We start from the raw sequence: 17,339 nt of genomic DNA on the forward strand, positions 1-17,339 counted from the left end.
GAATTATAACTATCAGTAAGAGGAGGACCATGCACAAAATGTGTCACAAACTTTACCCTTAGGATGGATGGAATAAGTATTTATTAAGCACCAACCATGTGTCAGGCAGGCACTGTGCTAAGTGCTTTACAAATATGACCTCATTTGATCTTTACAACAACCCTGGGAAGTATGGACTATTATTATCCCCGTTTTATAATTGAGGAAACTGAGGCAAACAGAGGTTAAGTGATTTGCCCAAAAGTAATGGGAAGGGAATTTGAAGATCTTCCCTGTCCCTTAATTGGCCTCACTTGGAGCCCAACAGGAGAAGCTTGCTTAGGGGAGGCTTGCTTTTCAGGAAAGCCCACACCTTTTGTTACCTTGTAATTAGGAAGGGGGTTCTATGTATCCTCTGATGTGAGGTTATGCTTTGGGGCTCACTTTGAGAAGAGTTGTGTGATTTGGCCAGATGAGAATCTAGGCAGCCATTGAGCCCCCAGCTTTGAAAACCCAGATGTTGGTGCTTCTCTCTCTGGTGACTAACTATGTATGTATATAATGGTTAGATGGCTAGAAGCCCTGTCTGTTGTTATGTTGAATTGTGTTATTTTCTCTGTCTGTATTTTTTGTCTGCTTGTAATTTCTGTTTGTATTTTCTGAAGTTCAGGGTGCTGACTTTTTCCCCTGAACTAAATGAATGATAAACATGTTTGATGAAAATAAGATTATTAACGCCTTTTGAGTTGCTTTCCTTTAGAAAGGCATCTCAAAGAACTTGTGCTAGTAGCCATCCTGGGTATGCTAGGGTGCTTGCTGTTACATTAAGGTTGTAGAGCTAGTAAGTGTCTGGGGTCAAATTTGAACTCAGGTCTTCCTGACTCCAGACCAGGCACCCTATCCAGTGTATGACTTAATTACCTTTGATCTTAGGGTCAAATGCTCTGTGTGGTCAAATGCATTTCCTCTCCTTTTGATAGGGGTCTGAATAAAGTGGGACCTCTTTAGCAGGACAGATAGGAAGGCTCCTGGATGTGTTATAGGGAAGAACTTAGAAAAGAATTAAATGCTCTGTCTCTATTTTTGTTAAGAGGATTTGGTTCTGACTTTAACTTGTACTACTACTGCTATGGGCTAAGTGTAGCATGACTCCCAATTAGTGTTGGCCAGCATGGAGATGATCAATAAATTCCTAAGCGTATTCCCTAAGCCCAGTCATGCCTCTCTGCCTCAGTATGGTGGTCTTGGACATGTGACTACTCAGGTGATATTTACCAACTATACCACAAACTTCAAATCAACTGGGGGAAAAATTACTCATATTGGTCCATCATGATAATACATGCCAAGTCATATTAGTATGTGAATGGCAAGAAACCTGAATCAAGCAGCTGTAAAAGGAAAGCAGAAGGAGAAGAGGGAGGGAAAAGAAAGAGAGGAAGGGAGCACCAAACATCTGGGGATGGCCAAGGTGATGGTGGCCAGTGGCAGGGAAGATGTTCTGTTGTGCCAGAAAGTGGTGACAGAGAAGACTTAACTGTCCCTGAGAAAAAGCAGAAGAAAATGCCAATAACTGTTCTATTGGAGGTACCAATCCCTTTATGCATCTGAGTGATTCCCAGGGCATGATGGGAACTTGCTAAAGGCTCATCAGCCACAAGGTTGCTGGCTCTATTGGAGAAAGAGGGGCCATTCAGTGTAGACTCAGTCGTGATTGTGTTCATTTTGATGGACCCTGAAGCTCTTGGTGTATTTACAGCACAGGGGAAGAAGGCATATTCACAGGGAGAATCTTTAGCCCCTGAAAAGAGTTTAGATTATACTTGGCCCATTGTGCCTGTGCAATGTTTTCCCCATCTGTTCCCTCCTTTCTATTTTCCTGGCCTCCACCCATCATTACCACCTTTCTGAATGCTTGCAATAACTTCCTAATAGGTCTCTTTATCCCCACTCTAATCTTTATCCCCACTCTGATCTTTCACATCCTACTCAAGTCATATTCCAAACATAAAGTTCTGATCACATCTCTCCTCTGGTCAGACCTCTCCAGTGGCTCCCTATTGTTCATCAAATGTAGTCTAGATTCCTTTTTTTAAGCAATTGGGGTTAAGTAACTTGCTCAAGGTTACATGGCCAGGTGTTTCTGGGTGGGTGCTAAGTGTCTGAGCCTGGATTTGATCCCAGGTCATCCCAACTCCAGGGCCGGTGCTCTTACTCTCTGTGCTACCTGGCTGCCCCTGTAGTCTAGATTCTTAAGCTTCATATTCAAATCCTTCAGAATCTAGTGCCTTTCTGAATCTCCAGGCTTACACCTTCTATGTACTCTAAGCTCCTGACAAAATGTACTGTCCTGTCTCCTAAGCATGTTCTGCCCCTTCCCACCTTGGTGTCTGATTTTCTTGTTCTCTATTCCCACAAGGTTCTCTCTTTGTCTCTTTGTCTGTTGTGTTCCTACCCACCCTTTAATGCCCAGCTTCAATGTCCGCTTCTCCAGAAAGTTTTCCCTAATTCCTCACTGACTAGTAAGCTTAAACTCTGTTACGTGTGTATGTGTGTGTGTGATATCATCCTTGAAAGTAGAGACAGTGTTTTATCCAAACACCTTTGCATTTCCTCCAGTGCTCACACAGTGCTGTGGCATAGCAAATAGTAGGTTCCTAATAAAGCTTCGTTGATCTGAAAGATACTCATTGAAACAGGAGCTGTTTGTGAAGGTTAACCTCAAAAGCTGTTCACTTCAAAACTTTTCAGCATTAAAAGAGTTATCCTTTAGTAGCCTTTAGTAGTTAATGTTGACATCAGCCTATCTGGATTTTAGACAGTCAATAAATATGTACAAAACACCTACTATGTGCCAGGCACTTTAGCCACAGAACATATATTTAAAGGGGCAATGCAGGAGAATAAGACATGGCCACAGAGTCAGAAAACCTGAGTTCCAGGTCCAAGTTTACCATTTACCAATGCTGTGACATAGAACAAGTAACTTCTGTCTGAGGCTCACTTTCCTCTTCTGCAAATTAGAAACAATAATGCTTCTATTGCCAACATCACAGGATTGTTATTAAAGCTTTGTAAACTTTTAAGAAATTGGAGTTATTGCTATGTGAGAGCCAACATATTCATATTACATTTAATGGTAGAAGGGACCTTGGAGATTCAACACCTCAATTTAACAGAGGAGGAAACTGAGGGACAGAGAAGCAACTTTCTCAAGATCTCACGATGAGTTATTGGCAGTTATTGGAACTAGACCTGAGGTCTCCTGCCTTTCAGTGAAGGGTGCTTTCCACCATGGTCCTCGGGTTTCAGAGGACTGTTGCTACTGCTGAAGGTTTTCCCATGAATAGCCAGCACCCCCTAGTACCATCACTTCTACACTATACACCTAAGAAGACCATTCTCTGTGTCTAATGTCATCAATTAATCCTCTTCCTCTTCTGTCTTGAGCCATGAGATGTTTTTCTTCCAAAGAGCCAGCCCAGCCCTCAGGCCTGCCTTGTGCAGGCCCTGCTGCTACTGTCTCCAAGTGTCAGGATGCCAATAACTTTGAGCAATTTGGCCCCAGCCCAGCTTATGCAAGCAGAGACTGCAGCCACACTGGCCGTGAACTCCAAGTGAAACAATGGTGAAACATTAAGTCAGGCCATAGTCCTGCCCTCCTAAGAGGAAGTCACAGCAATTGGCATAGAAACAGCTTGAAAGTGAATTAAAGGGAAAAGAGACAAGAAAAGCCAGGCAATATTGTCCAGCTGCTGGAAAACTCATTGGTACAGTTTGTATGTGTGGATATGTATAGATAGATGTGTGTACATAGAGGTGTGCTTTGTAAGTGTATGTAAGCCTATGAATACATGTACATGTGTGTATATACATCTCTGCATCAGCTTTACATAGATACATCTATTACAGACATGTCTATGTAGATAAATCTATATTGCAAGCTTGACAGATACATGTATATTACATATAAAAATATTTTATATAGATAGTGTATATTATATTTTATATGCATACATATCTATTATATATACATAATATTTATATAGATACATGCATATCATAGTGAACACATTTTATATGGATATATATGTAATGTATACACGTGTTTTATATTAATATATGTATATTATATATTTTATATAGAAATATGTATGTTATATATACATGCATTTTAGATAGATATTATATATACACATACTTTATATAGATGCATGTGTATTATATATGCATGCACTTCATAAAGATATGTGTATATATTTTCTATATACATGTATATTGTGTATATATTTTCTATAGATACATGTATATTATAGGTTTCTATAGATCTATTGTGTTGTGTATACATATATTCGTATAGATTATATAGTAGATTATATGGATACATGTATATTATATACACACATTTATATATGTTTGTATTATATACATGTTTCACATAGATATGTATATGTTGTATATTTTATATTGATATGGGTATTATATGTTATAGAGATATGTATATATTATATAGACATTTCTTTTCTATATGTACATGTATATTACTTATGCACACACTCACAAACATGTGTATGTCTCAGATCAGTTTTAAGCAATTAAAGTTTCAAACTGCACGGACTTTGGGGACACCCTGCATCACCCAGAAGCAGTGTGATGTAGTAGAAAGAACTCCAGATTTTGAATCCAATGACCTGGTTTTGAATCTTGGTTCTGCCATTTACTCACCATATGTCCTTGAGCAGTTTTTTTTCTCCTTTATGAACCACAGTTTCCTTATCTATAAAAAAATGACTCCCTTTTTTACAGTGTTCCATAAGTCTATAAAAACCCCTAAAACTGGTTTATTACATCACTCTCCTTACAACAACTCAGTGAGGCAGGTAGTCCAAGTATGGTTAGACTCATTTTACAGATGAGAAAGAGATGAATAGATTTAGCACTCAAAGGGGTCAGCTAGTCCAACCTGCTTATTTTATAGAGGAGGGAACTGACACCCTTAGAGGTTAAGCAATGTGTCCCAAGTCACATAGACATAGGAAGAGCAATGCTAGGACTTGCACCTGACTAGGTCTGTTGACTCTAAATGCAGTTCTCTATCAGTTGCCACCCTACTCTGTTCTCTCCATCTTGCCCTCCATTACCACAGTTGACCTTTTATTTTCCTGAGAGTAAGTCAATCAATAGTCAGATAATAAGCATTTATTAAGCACCTCTTACATACCAGGTACTGTGCTACATCTAGCCCCTATGTCATCCTCCCTGTCTGTGTCCTAATCTTCCACTCTCCTCCCTCTGGTCTTCTGTAAACCCTCAGTGGGCCAGGGTTCTGCCCACGGATGTGCTGGCAAATGTTTAACAACCAGCTGGGGTGGAGGGAGCTTCAGGGAGGGAAGGTATAAAACATGTTTTTAAGTTTAATCTGCATTATTAACACTACTTCCATTATTTTCTCAAGTCTAGACAATCGAGAAAACAACCAAGCCCTGAATTATAGCATTTGCTGACATCTGAGATGTAAACTCTTACACTGAAAATGTAACAATCGGCTCTCTGAAACTAATTCAAGCTGGCTCTATCCAGTAGGTCTGAGGTTCTACAGAAGATGAAATATCCAAGACAAGCTTCTCAGGTGATTGCTGATTTTAGGTCAGGTAAAGCAAAACATGCCACTCAGCAGGGGACAAAGTTTGAATCTAAATTAATCCTTTCTGGGGCCTCTTTTTTTCCTCTCCCTTTCACCAAAGTCCCTTCCTTCACACCCAGTGTAACCATCTTTTTGCTATTCTACCTTTGTTTTCCATCTCTATCAATGAGTGACTTAGTAAGAAGAATGCTAAACCTGGAATGAGGAAATCAGAGAGACTGACAGCTGATTGTCATGGGCTACTCACTACCCCCCCTGAAATTCAATTTTCTCATCCAGAAAACGAGATATTGTATGTAAAGAGTTTTGCGAACATTAAAGCACTAAAAGATTACTAATTATTCAAGTCAAATTATGTAAACAAGCATTTATTAAGCTCCTACTATGTGCCAGGACCCTGTCTGTGTCACTGCCTTGTCATGGTTTAAGGGCTTGTGTAGCTCAACAAAACTATGAGCTATGCCATGCAGAGTATGAACAGGTCATAGTAGTGGAGAAGGAAATGGCAAACCACTTCAGTATCTTTGCCAAGAAAACCCCATGAACAAGAGCCTGGTGTGCTATGACCCACAGGATCACAAAGAGCTAGATATCGTTGACCAACAATATGGCGGGCATTGCGCTAAGTGTTGAGGATACAAAGGCAGAAGATAGTCCCTGCTCTCAAGGAGCTCACAGTCTGATGGGGGAGACAAGGTGCAAACAACTGTGGACAAATAAGATACAGACCAGCTACAATTTTATTTCCTTCACCTCTTAGTCTAATACCTGGAGGAGAAAGGCATACATGAATACAGGCTCCTAGATCACCTTTGAAATCTTACCAAAAATCTTCCCATTGGCCAGCTTTGGCCAAAATTATATCTGATGACTCAAAATCAAGACAGGATTACTGGGAAGCACTTGGGAAGGAGCACTGAGAGCAAAAGGAGACATTATAGCCCTCTGGCATGGGAGTGATTTGTCTAGAGGCTTCTTGGAATTTATTTCTTTGGATGGGCATAGAGCTGGTGTCATACTTTCCAACTTTGAAGTCATCTTTCTGTTTGATAAGGAAGCTTTTGCTGGGCGGAGACTGGAACTCAACCAGGGAAGCATCCCTTGAGGAGCAAGCTGTCTACACTGACTGACTCCACTGGGCTCCAGATCTTCTGAGCTAAGGAATCCCCTGAGGACCCACAATGTTCACCAGCTGGAGCATGTCTGGAGCTTGGGGTGGGGAGGGACCTCGAGATCATGTCATCAACAGAATAGGCTGAAGAAACTGAGACTTAGTTTTGAGTGGGGAGAAGGCTTAGGAAGATGCGAATGCCTTTTTCAAGTACTTGAAGGGTTATCACATGGAAAAAGTATCTGACAGTCTTTTGGCTTGGTCTCCAGAGAGCAGGCACCATGAGGAGCATTGGGTGGAAGTTGAGAGTCACCAATTTTTTACTTCATACAAGAAAATAATTTTTAAAAGTCTTCTAACAGAACTGTCCAAAAGTGGAATGAGCTGCCTGGGGAGATAACTTCACTCTATTACTGATGGTCATCAGGAGGAAAATGAGGACCACTTGCCAAGGATGTCTTAGAGAGGATTCCTGCTCAAGTCCAGATGATGGTCTGACTTCCAAGATCTTAATCAAAGAACCAATTACTTGAGTTGGAAGCAGGGGAGAGAGAGGAGAGTAGAGACAGAGAAAGATAAGAATAGAGACTGATAGAGATAGAGGTGTGACAGATGAGAGGAGGAGGGAGGAGAGAGAGACACACATAGACAGAGAGACAAAGAGAAAGACAGAGATAGAGAATAGAGGGAGCATTTAAGTACTTATTACATGTCAGATATTGTGCTAAGTGCTAGTTACACAAATTCAAGAACTGAGAGGAACCTTAGAATATAGAATGGCATGACTGAAATGGACATTAGAACATAAGACCATCAGAACTAGGAAGGACCTTAGAATCCAGATCATCAAAATTGGGAGGCACTTTAAAATATCAGAGCAGGAAAGAACCTTTGAGATTCTCTAATCCACCCCGCTCATCTGTTAAAAAATAGACTGGTCACCGAAAAGGGGAAAACCTTGCCTCAAATCACACAGCAAGTGGGTGCCAGAGCCAAGGTTCAAACAAAGCAGGGTGCAAAGCCTCCAGTCCAAAGCTTTTCCCATTGTACTCCAGTCTTTATTTCTTGGTCTCTTGTCCCTGTTCTTAATCAAACCTCTTGGACCAAGTGTGGTCCCTCAGTTATCTTGCAATAGCCTCCTAGATGACGCCCTCCTGGAATCAAGGACAATTAGTCAGCCTTTCATTGAGAAAGACAGAGAAATCAGAGATTTGCGTGAGTTCAGCATGAGCCTTCCTGTCTTGTTTGATCTTGTGTTCCTTCCCCATGCCCAGCCTCATTTCTAATTCCTGTTCCACCAATTCAAGTATGACTAAGTCCATATTATCATAAAATTCAGAGCTAGAAGGAACTTTAGTGATCATCTGAGTAAAACTCCTTCCTTTCACAGAGGAAGAAATGAGCCCGAAGGGTTGAAGCAATTCACCCAGGGTCACACAGTAACTTCCAGAGCTGTATTTGATCCCAGATTGTAAATCCAGTGACCCCTGGCTTCTGACCCAGGCTTTGTATTAGATCCTTGTTCTTACTGAAGTCTGACAATTTCTAGAGCCCACCCAAAGACACCACTCAGAGGCTCTGCCCTCACCAACCTTTGGAAGCCTTTGAAGTTGGAAGCAGCCTGGTTCAGTGAACAGAGAATATATTAGACTCAGAGGCATTCACCTCCTGACTCTGTGTGAACTTGGGGAAGTCACATAATGATAGTAACAACAGCTATTATTTACTATGTGCCAAGCACCGTTTAACAATTATTCTCTCATGTGATCCTCATAACAATCCTGACAGGCAGGTGCCATTACTATCCCCATTTTACAAATAAGGAAACTGAGATTAAGCAGCTTGGCCAGAGTTACATAGATGGTAAGTGTCTGAGGCTGGATTTGAACTCATGTCTTCCTGACTCTACCAGTGCCCTATCCATTGGGCCACCTAGCTGCCTTCACTTCCCATTTTTGACGCTGTTTCCTTTTCTATATGGACAGGATAGGTACAATATGGACATAATTCTTACATCAGCAACATTTTATTGTTTAGTCATTTTCAGTTGTGTCCAACTCTCTGTGACTCCATTTTGGGGGTTTTCTTAGCAAAGATATTGGAATGGTTTTCCATTTCCTTCTCTAGCTCATTTTTTTCCTATAAGAAAACTGAGGCAAACAAGGTTAGGTGACTTGCCCAGGGTCACCCATCTAGTAAGTATCTGAGGTCAGATTTGAACACAGGAAGATTAATGAGTCTTCCAGACTCCAGGCCCAGAGCTCTATTCACTGTACCACCTAACTGCTTTATTGGTAACATTATACAGGGTTTTAGTTCAATTAAATACAATGTTAATTAGGTGCCTACATGATTTGGTGTTAGAGAAATGACAGCCTCAGATCTAAGCTCTGCCACTCTTGACTTCTCTGGGCCTCAGTTTCCTCATCTGTAAAATGAGGGGTTTGGATTAGATGATCACCAAGATCTTCCAGATCTAGAACTGTAGTGGTAAGATTATGGTCAGTCTAAGGTCCCCTCCAGCTGTTCTGTTCTAAGTTCCTTCCATGGTCTAGAACCACTTTTCCTAGGCTACTTTGAAAACCTTGGCAATTGAAGCCTGCTAACGGCAGAATGAACTGTGGTGTAAGTTAGTCACTCCTCCTCACCAAGGGCTTTCAAGCAAAGACTGGATGATGACTGAGCAGGTCTGATGTAGAGAGAATCCCTGTGAAGACATTGTTTGGATTGTGTGACTTCTGAGGTCCCTTCCAGCTTTGAATATCAGAGAATCTAGGATAAAAATATTTTGTGTTCCAAGCCCATCCCACCCCCAGCTCTGCCATCCTAGGTTTTATTTTTTAAAGTCCCTGCCAGCTGTAACATTCTGTGTTCTAAGGTCCTTCCAAGCTCTGGGTTCTAAGACCCCTTCCAGCTCTGACATTCTGGGTTCTAAGTTTCCTCCCAATTCTGACATTCTAGATTCTAAGATTCCTTCCAGATCTGATATTCTGTGTTCTAGGGCCCTTCCCACTCTGACATTTTATACTCTAAAGGCCTTTTCACCTCTGACATTCCATGTTCTAAGGCCCCCTCACCCCTCTGACATTCTATATTGTAAGGACTCTCTTCCACACTGACATTCCATGTGCTAACACCTTCCCAGCTCTAATATTCTCTGTTCTAAGGCCCCTCCTAACTGACATTCTGGGTTCTAAGTTTCCTCCAAGTTCTGACACTCTAGTCTAAGATTCCTCCCAGATCTGATATGTTCCAAGGGCCCTCCCAGCTCTGACAATCTCTGTTCCCAGGGCCCTCCCAATTATGATATTCCATGTTCTCAGGACCCTTCCAATTCTGATATCCTGTGGTCTAAGTCCCCTCCCAGCTCTGACATTCTGTGTTCTTTTTCTGTGATTCTGTAGTTGTTTCTAAAGCACAAAGAGAACCATAAATAGTCACTCAGAAGTTGGGGGTGTGGGATGGAGTAGGACTGGTGCTCAGGGAAAATGCTGTATCCCAGCCTGAATACATCTTCTTTATTTTATTTTATTTTTCTTTCAAGCTTGCACATCTCATCCCCCCCCCGGGAGACCATTAGAAATCCCCCTTTCCTCTGTCTCTTATCTCCCCATGTGTTTTGAACCCAATAATAATGAAACAGACTGAGGTCCAAGGCAGAGACATTGGCACCTGTCTCCGTGATGCTGGCGGACATGCCAGGAGATCAGAGTTGGCCACCACAGTCCCTAGCTTGCTCAGGGGGCACGTCTGGAGCTTTCCCTGAGCTCACGGTGTCCAGTCCATGCACAGAGCCTTGAGAAAACTCACACTTCCCAGGAAGCTGGTTTTGAATTTGCCTGAAATCTCGGCTGCTTCACTCTCTTCCATGGCACGTTTTCCTCTCCTCAGAATCATTTTTTTAGCAACTTGAGAAACTGCAATCCAAACATATAGTATTTTTGGCTAGAAATTCAAACACGTCACTTTTAAAACATAAGCAGTCTGCCCTGAGTGTTTATGGTAAAAAGCCTACTCTAGGCCAGACTGAGAAGCTTGTATCACTTATAGGAAAACCCTGGGATCCACTCCTCCTATCTGATGAGTCGGCCTTTGGCGATCTTGGACAAGCCTCCTCACTCTGGGGCTCCATGGACCCAGTCTTCATGGCTCTTTGCTGGAAGAAAAGCAACTCACTTTTTTCCTATTATCAGAATGAAGAGAGCTCAAGGGCCAAGCTAGAAGGAGGAGGAAGAGGTGGGATTGTTCCTGGGATGCTGCTATACGTGGGTCATCCTGCCATGGGTAAAGTCTTGGCCCTTCCACTACATCACTGTGTGACCTTGGTCAAGTCCCATCTTCTCTATGGGCCTCAATTTCCTCATCTGTAGAATCAAAGAGATGTGATGGATAAGAGAATGGGGAATTGACTTCAAATCCAACTCTTTTACTACCAGGTATGTGCCCCTCAGGGATTGGAAAATTCCAACCACTGAGATCAGAGTTCACTAGAAAGTGTGGGGGGCCCCTGAGCAAAAACTGAGGAAAATTTAGGTCAGTCTCCAAGAGGAAGCAAAACTTCATTTCACATGGGGTCGGATTGGACAATCTCTGTTACATAAGAACAACCACAATAATAACTTGAAAAACAGTATACTATAGTGGATAAATGACCAGCCTAGGGGTCAGGTTCGAATCCTGCCTCCCACACACTGGCTGTGTGACCCCGGGCAAGTGACTTCACCTCATAGTGCCCCAAGACTCTAAGTTATAGACCAGTATCCAGTGTATACTGTAGAATATCAGAGCTGGAAGGAACCTTAGGACATAGAACATAAATGGAAGAGGAAGTTTCCACACTAGAAATCCCTTACACATAGATTGTAAGTGTTATTATCCCCATTTTGCAGAAGAAACAAATGTGACTTGTCCAGGGTCACACAACCTAACATGATCCTGGGCCCTAACACCTGACACCAACAGTAACAGATTTTAGAAGAGAGATGGATTTTTGATGTTATCTAACCCAACTCTCCTTTTTTGAAAGTTCCTTCCAACTCTACATTCTTGGGTCCTAAGATTTTATGTTCTAAAATTCTATATTCTATGTGCTGGCATACTCTGATTTTTCTCTAAACACTGAGTCTTATGTTTTACAGCCCTTCCCAGCTCTGACCTCTGTGTTCTAAGAGCCCTCACACTCTGACATTCTCTGTTCTAAGGGCCCTCCCAGCACTGACATTCTATGTTCTAAGGACCCTCCCACCTTGACATTTTGTGTTCTAAAGTTCCTCCTTCCTCTGACATTCTCTGTTCTAAGGGCCCTCCCAGCTCTAATGTTCTACATTCCAAGGGCCCTCCCAGCTGTGAAATTTTAAGTTCTAAAGGCCCTTCTAACTCTGGTAATCTCTGTTTTGAGCTCTGACAATATGCTCTATGTCCTAAAGTTCCTTCCAGCTCTGCTATTCCACTTTCTGAGACCTATTCCCTGTAACATTACAGATACTAAGAATCCCTTTGGCTCTCACATTCTATCTCACATTTTCTCTCTCAAATCTAGCAGTTCTGGGCATCTTGTCCAGTTCTGACATTCCACATTCTAAAGCATCTCCCAACTCTGACTTTCTGTTTTCTGACGCCTGTATCAGCTAAAATTATAGGTTCTAAGGATCTGGCTCTGGCATTCTATGATCCATTTTCTCTCTCAGATCTAACAATTCTATATTCTGTTGTTCAGTTCTGATACTGTGTGTTCTAAGGTCCCTCACAGCTCTGGCATCCTGTGCCCTCTTTTTTAAGACTGGATCTCCCCATCTTGTCCAGGCTAGAAGTTCAGCAGTCAGTCACAGAACCAATCCCTCTGCTGATGGGTGTGAAATTTGTGAGCAACCAATCAGCTTTAACTGTTCTGGCAATCAGAATTCTAGACTCAAGCAATCCACCCACCAGCCTCAGCCTCCCCAGTAAAAGAGATCACAGGCATGTGCCACCACATCCCACTGACATTCTGCATTCTTTGTCTTTGTTCTTAGTGTTGTTCCAGCTGTGACATTCCATGTTCCAAGGTGCCTCCTCTCAGCTGACATTTCAGGTTGCAGGATCCTCACATATACAACCCACTTCTGCCATATTCCAATTTCATCCCAAGATCTGACATCTCACCTTCCATTATACTAAGGTTTCTCCCAATGTAAAAATCCAACAACTCTATGACCTTTGGGTGAAACCACCTCACAGTGAGATCTGTCTGCTGCTTTGGTAACCAGTGTCCCTGGATCATAGATGGACCCAGACCTGCCTCCTCACAAATTCTGCTCTTACCTGAATAGTATCTGTACAGTAGCTACGTCCAGAAACTGGCTAGACCAGCAGGTTGAAAATTGCACGTAGGCCAGGCTCTGGCAGACCAATCTGCTGCTGGCCTGTTCCTTCCATAACTGATGTGACTGTGTATGGCAAACGGGCAGAGAGAATGAAATAACCTGTGCCACATTAAAGAAGATTCCCTCTTCCCAGGTCATTACTCATGCCAACAACATCTTTTCATGTAATGAGACCATTTAGAATGTGTAAAGTTTAAGTAGTCATGAAGAATAACTATTCCTCCTGCTATTAAAGTGTGGAGATCATTGGATTTCACCATGACATTGGTTCCTTATTTTATGTGATTTTTCAAAAATGCTCATTGGTACAAAGCTGGGATTGTATTACCAAAATGAAATCTGTTGCATGGAATTTTTGCCTCATACAATGTGGCGTATGCAAAGTGCCATTCTTCCGAGTCTGAGGAAATAGGAAATATTGTACATGCAGAGAGAGAATGAGGGTGCCAGGCCCACGGGAGGGATGCTTCATGTCATTTCTTCTCTATCAGGGCTGCTCTGAAGTTGGTGAGGCAGTGAGGATGGGAGAAAGTGACAGCATGTAGTGTCCTCCATTTGTATTCATTTGAACCTGGGTTCAAATCTCAGCTCTGCCACTTCCTAGTTTTGTGACTGTGGCAAATTGCTTAATCTCTCTGGGACTCAGTCTCTTCATCTGTAAAAATAATAATGAGGGGATTGGACCAGATGGCCTCCACAATGTCTTCCAGCCCGAACTCTAAGATCCTTTGATCCTTACTCTGTTTACCCAGAGAACTCACCAAAGTCCACACACACCATCTGCTCTTCAGCCCTAGAAGAAGGAGCATGAGCTCGACTTGGGTATCTTCATTGTTCTCTTTTACCAAGCCCTGACTTCACTATGTTCTATGCCCTGAAAGGAAATGGCGTTGAGTTTTCCAGAATTGGAAGGGGCTTTAAGTACCCCCCCACACATTTCCTGGTGCCAGAATTCTCTCTGATGGGCGGGCCTCTTCAACTTCTGTTCTAACACTTCCGGTGAAAGAAAAGTTACTACTTCCTGACACAATCTGTTTTCAAACAGCTGCAATTGTTAGGAAGCTTTTTTTTTTTAATCGTTCATGGAGGAAATCTCTATTTCATGAAAATCGTAGTTTAGTATAATGTATCATTTCATATTATGTATGATTTTAATCTAATAATGAGAGAGGCTGTGTGTCATAGGGGAGGGAAGGAAGAAGGAAGAGCTCTTGCCTTGGAAGCAAGAAGAGATGAATTCAAGTATAGCCTTAGATACATACAGGCTATTTGACCCTGGGCTGTCTTTAATATCCTAGAACCCCCAGACAACTCCTAAGACTCAAAATTAGGTAAGAGTTGCCAGTGGGCGTCAATGTATCAATCAACAAGCGTTTACTAAGTGCCTACTATGTACCAGGTACTATGGTAGGCACTGAAGAGACAAAGACAAAAGCAAACCAATCCCTGCCCTCAAAGGGACTAAGGAGACAAGTTCTACAAATAGAAGTATGCCTAAGCTATAGATTTGAACAGCACTAAGACTTTTGGGACACCCTATATAATAAGAATAAGTATAAGACTACTATCTGGCATTTACAAATTGGGAAGCTAGGTGTCACTGAGGATAGAGTACTGGGTCTAAAGTCAGGGGACTTCTCTTCCTGAGTTTAAATCTGGCCTCAGACCAGCAGTGTGACCCTGGGCAAGTCACTTCACCCTGTTTGCCTTAGTGCCTCATTTGTAAAATGAACTGGAGAAAGAAGAAGCAAATCACTCCAATATCTTTGTCAAGAAAACCCCAATGGGGGCAGCTAGGTGGTGCAGTAAATAGAGCACAGGCCCTGGAATCAGGAGTACCTGAGTTCAAATCTGACTTCAGACACTTAACACTTACTAGCTGTGTGACCTTGGGCAAGTCACTTAACCCCAACTGCCCTGCCTTCCTCCCTCTAAAAAAGAAAAGAAAACTCCAAATGGAGTCACAAAAAATTGGACATGACTGAAATGACTAAACAAATAATAAATTAAATAAATAAATAACATTAAATAAATGAATTACTTTAAGGTTTGCAAAGCATTCCATAAACGTATGTATGTATATGTGTGTATTTATATATACACTATATATATATGTATATTTATAAAATCCCATTTGATCCTCAGAACAATCCTATGATATGGCTTCCATTTTACAAACAAGGACCTTGAGGCTGACAGAAATTAAATGACTCACCAGAGGCCACAGTTAGGAAGTGTCTAAAGCCAGAGATGAAGCCAGCTCTTCCCGACTCCAAGCCCGGTGCTCTAACTGCTTTGCCCTTATAAATATAAGGTGATTAGGCGATGGGGGCAGGGGGCACCAGCAGCTGGGGAAATCAGCAAAGGCTCATGCAGAAGGCAAAATCTGAACAGAGTCTTGGAGGAAATCAGGGATTCTGAGAAATTAAACAGCATTCCAATCACAAGGGAAAACCTGTGCAAACTGGGACTTTCCACACTAGAAGTTCCCCAAACTATGATAAAATCACAAGTCCAGAGCCCTTCCCCCACCCCACTCCCACCCAAACCTATCTTTTATTAAACTAAATCTCTCCAATGTGCTCCATCAAGACTCCTTCTGTGCAAGCATCATGGCACCCTAACAGGTATGTGAGTTCCATCAGCTATCTCTTAGGCAGCCAGAAGGTACAGTGGTTAAAGCACTGAGCCTGGAGTCAGGAAGATCTGAGGTCAAATCCAGCCTTGGACACTTACTAGTTCCTTGACCTTGGACAAGTCACTTAACTGATGTCTGTTTCAGTTTCCTCAACTGTAAAATAATAGCACTTACCAACCAGGATCATTGTGGGGATAAAAAGAGGTTATATTTGTAAAGTGCTAAGTGCAGTGCCTGGCACGTAGTAGGTTCTGAATAAAAGCATATTTCTTTCTTCCCTTCTTATCTTAACATCAGAATGACTGTACCCAGCAAATATTTAATGAATGTTTCTTGAATTGGATTTACATATCTCACTTAATTAAATTCTTTTGCCTTGTCCTGCAAAAAGCATCCCCACAAATATCCAGAAAGGAACAAATCCAGTTGTTCAAAGAGACAATAATGGACCTTGTGCTGGGCACCAGCCAGTCTAATCCCCTAAGTTTGGGGATCAAAAAGACTATAGATTCCCTCAGTCCTCTCTCCTCTCCCCTGTGGCTTCAAAAAGCAATCCTGTCAGCTGATGGACTGGGATCTGATCTTTAGTTGGTCCATATATTCCAAGGCCACAACTGAACCAGTAAAACAGCCTTCAGCACCCTCCCTGCCCCTCTCTAAACAAGCTTCAGAATTGGTAAACTCATGCCTGTAATCTCTGCTTCTGGAGAGACTGAGATAAGCAAACAGAGGCCTAAGGAAGGTTAAAAAGGCAGTATGACTTAGTGGCTAGGGTACTGGACCTGTCATGGGGGAAACCTCTGAAGTTTACTCTGTGTGTGTGTGTGTGTGTGTGTGTGTGTGTGTGTGAGAGAGAGAGACAGAGAGAGACAGAGAGAGAGACAGAGAGAGAGACAGAGAGACAGAGAGAGAGAGAGAGAGACAGAGAGACAGAGAGAGACAGAGACAGAGAGACAGAGAGAGAGACAGAGAGACAGAGAGAGAGAGAGACAGAGACAGAGACAGAGAGACAGAGACAGAGAGAGAGAGAGATTATCCTGAATAAGTCACGTACCTTCATTTGCCTCAGGTATGGAATGGAGGTAATAAAACCTGCAAAATGAGGGTTAATAATATACCTACCTTCGGAGCTGTCATGAGGTTCTAACCTATACAAAGTGTTTTGCAAACTTGAAAGTACCATATTAAACTTCATCTTTTATTATTGTCAGCAATGTGCTTTAGTTCATACCATTCACAAAGGGCAGAAATGGGACTCCATAATATACACACCCAGTTCTTTGAGATCCCACAAAGTCCCTAATCAATGTGCTCTCTCTCTCTCTCTCTCTCTCTCTCTCTCTCTCTCTCTCTCTCTCTCGCTCTCTCACTCTCGCTTTCACTCTCTCTCCTCTTCCTCACTCTCTCTTCTTTTCTCTCTCTTCTCTTCTCTCCCCCTCTCTTTCCTCTCTGCTTTTCTCCTTTCTCTTCCCTTCTCTTTCTCCTCTCTCTTCCCTTCTCTTTTTTCTCTTTTCTTCTTCTTCTTCTTCTTCTTCTTCTTCTTCTTCTTCTTCTTCTTCTTCTTCTTCTTCTTCTTCTTCTTCTTCTTCTTCTTCTTCTTCTTCT

At 42.1% G+C, this 17,339-nt stretch overlaps 2 long non-coding RNA genes across 2 annotated transcripts in view; one reads left to right on the plus strand and one right to left on the minus strand.

The window, feature by feature from the left end:
- Positions 1-17,339, minus strand: part of LOC138146241 (uncharacterized) — a 66,801-nt gene that overhangs the window by 16,504 nt on the left and 32,958 nt on the right. The window lies entirely within an intron of this gene.
- Positions 408-13,288, plus strand: LOC138146243 (uncharacterized). The gene is made up of 3 exons (XR_011164433.1): positions 408-529; positions 5,435-5,608; positions 12,746-13,288. It is a non-coding gene; the product is annotated as an uncharacterized lncRNA (long non-coding RNA).

This window comes from Petaurus breviceps, unplaced genomic scaffold (assembly GCF_028583685.1).
Source record: "Petaurus breviceps papuanus isolate PSGF00001 unplaced genomic scaffold, PetGlider_PUasm1.0 90760, whole genome shotgun sequence".
Lineage (NCBI taxonomy): Eukaryota > Metazoa > Chordata > Mammalia > Diprotodontia > Petauridae > Petaurus > Petaurus breviceps.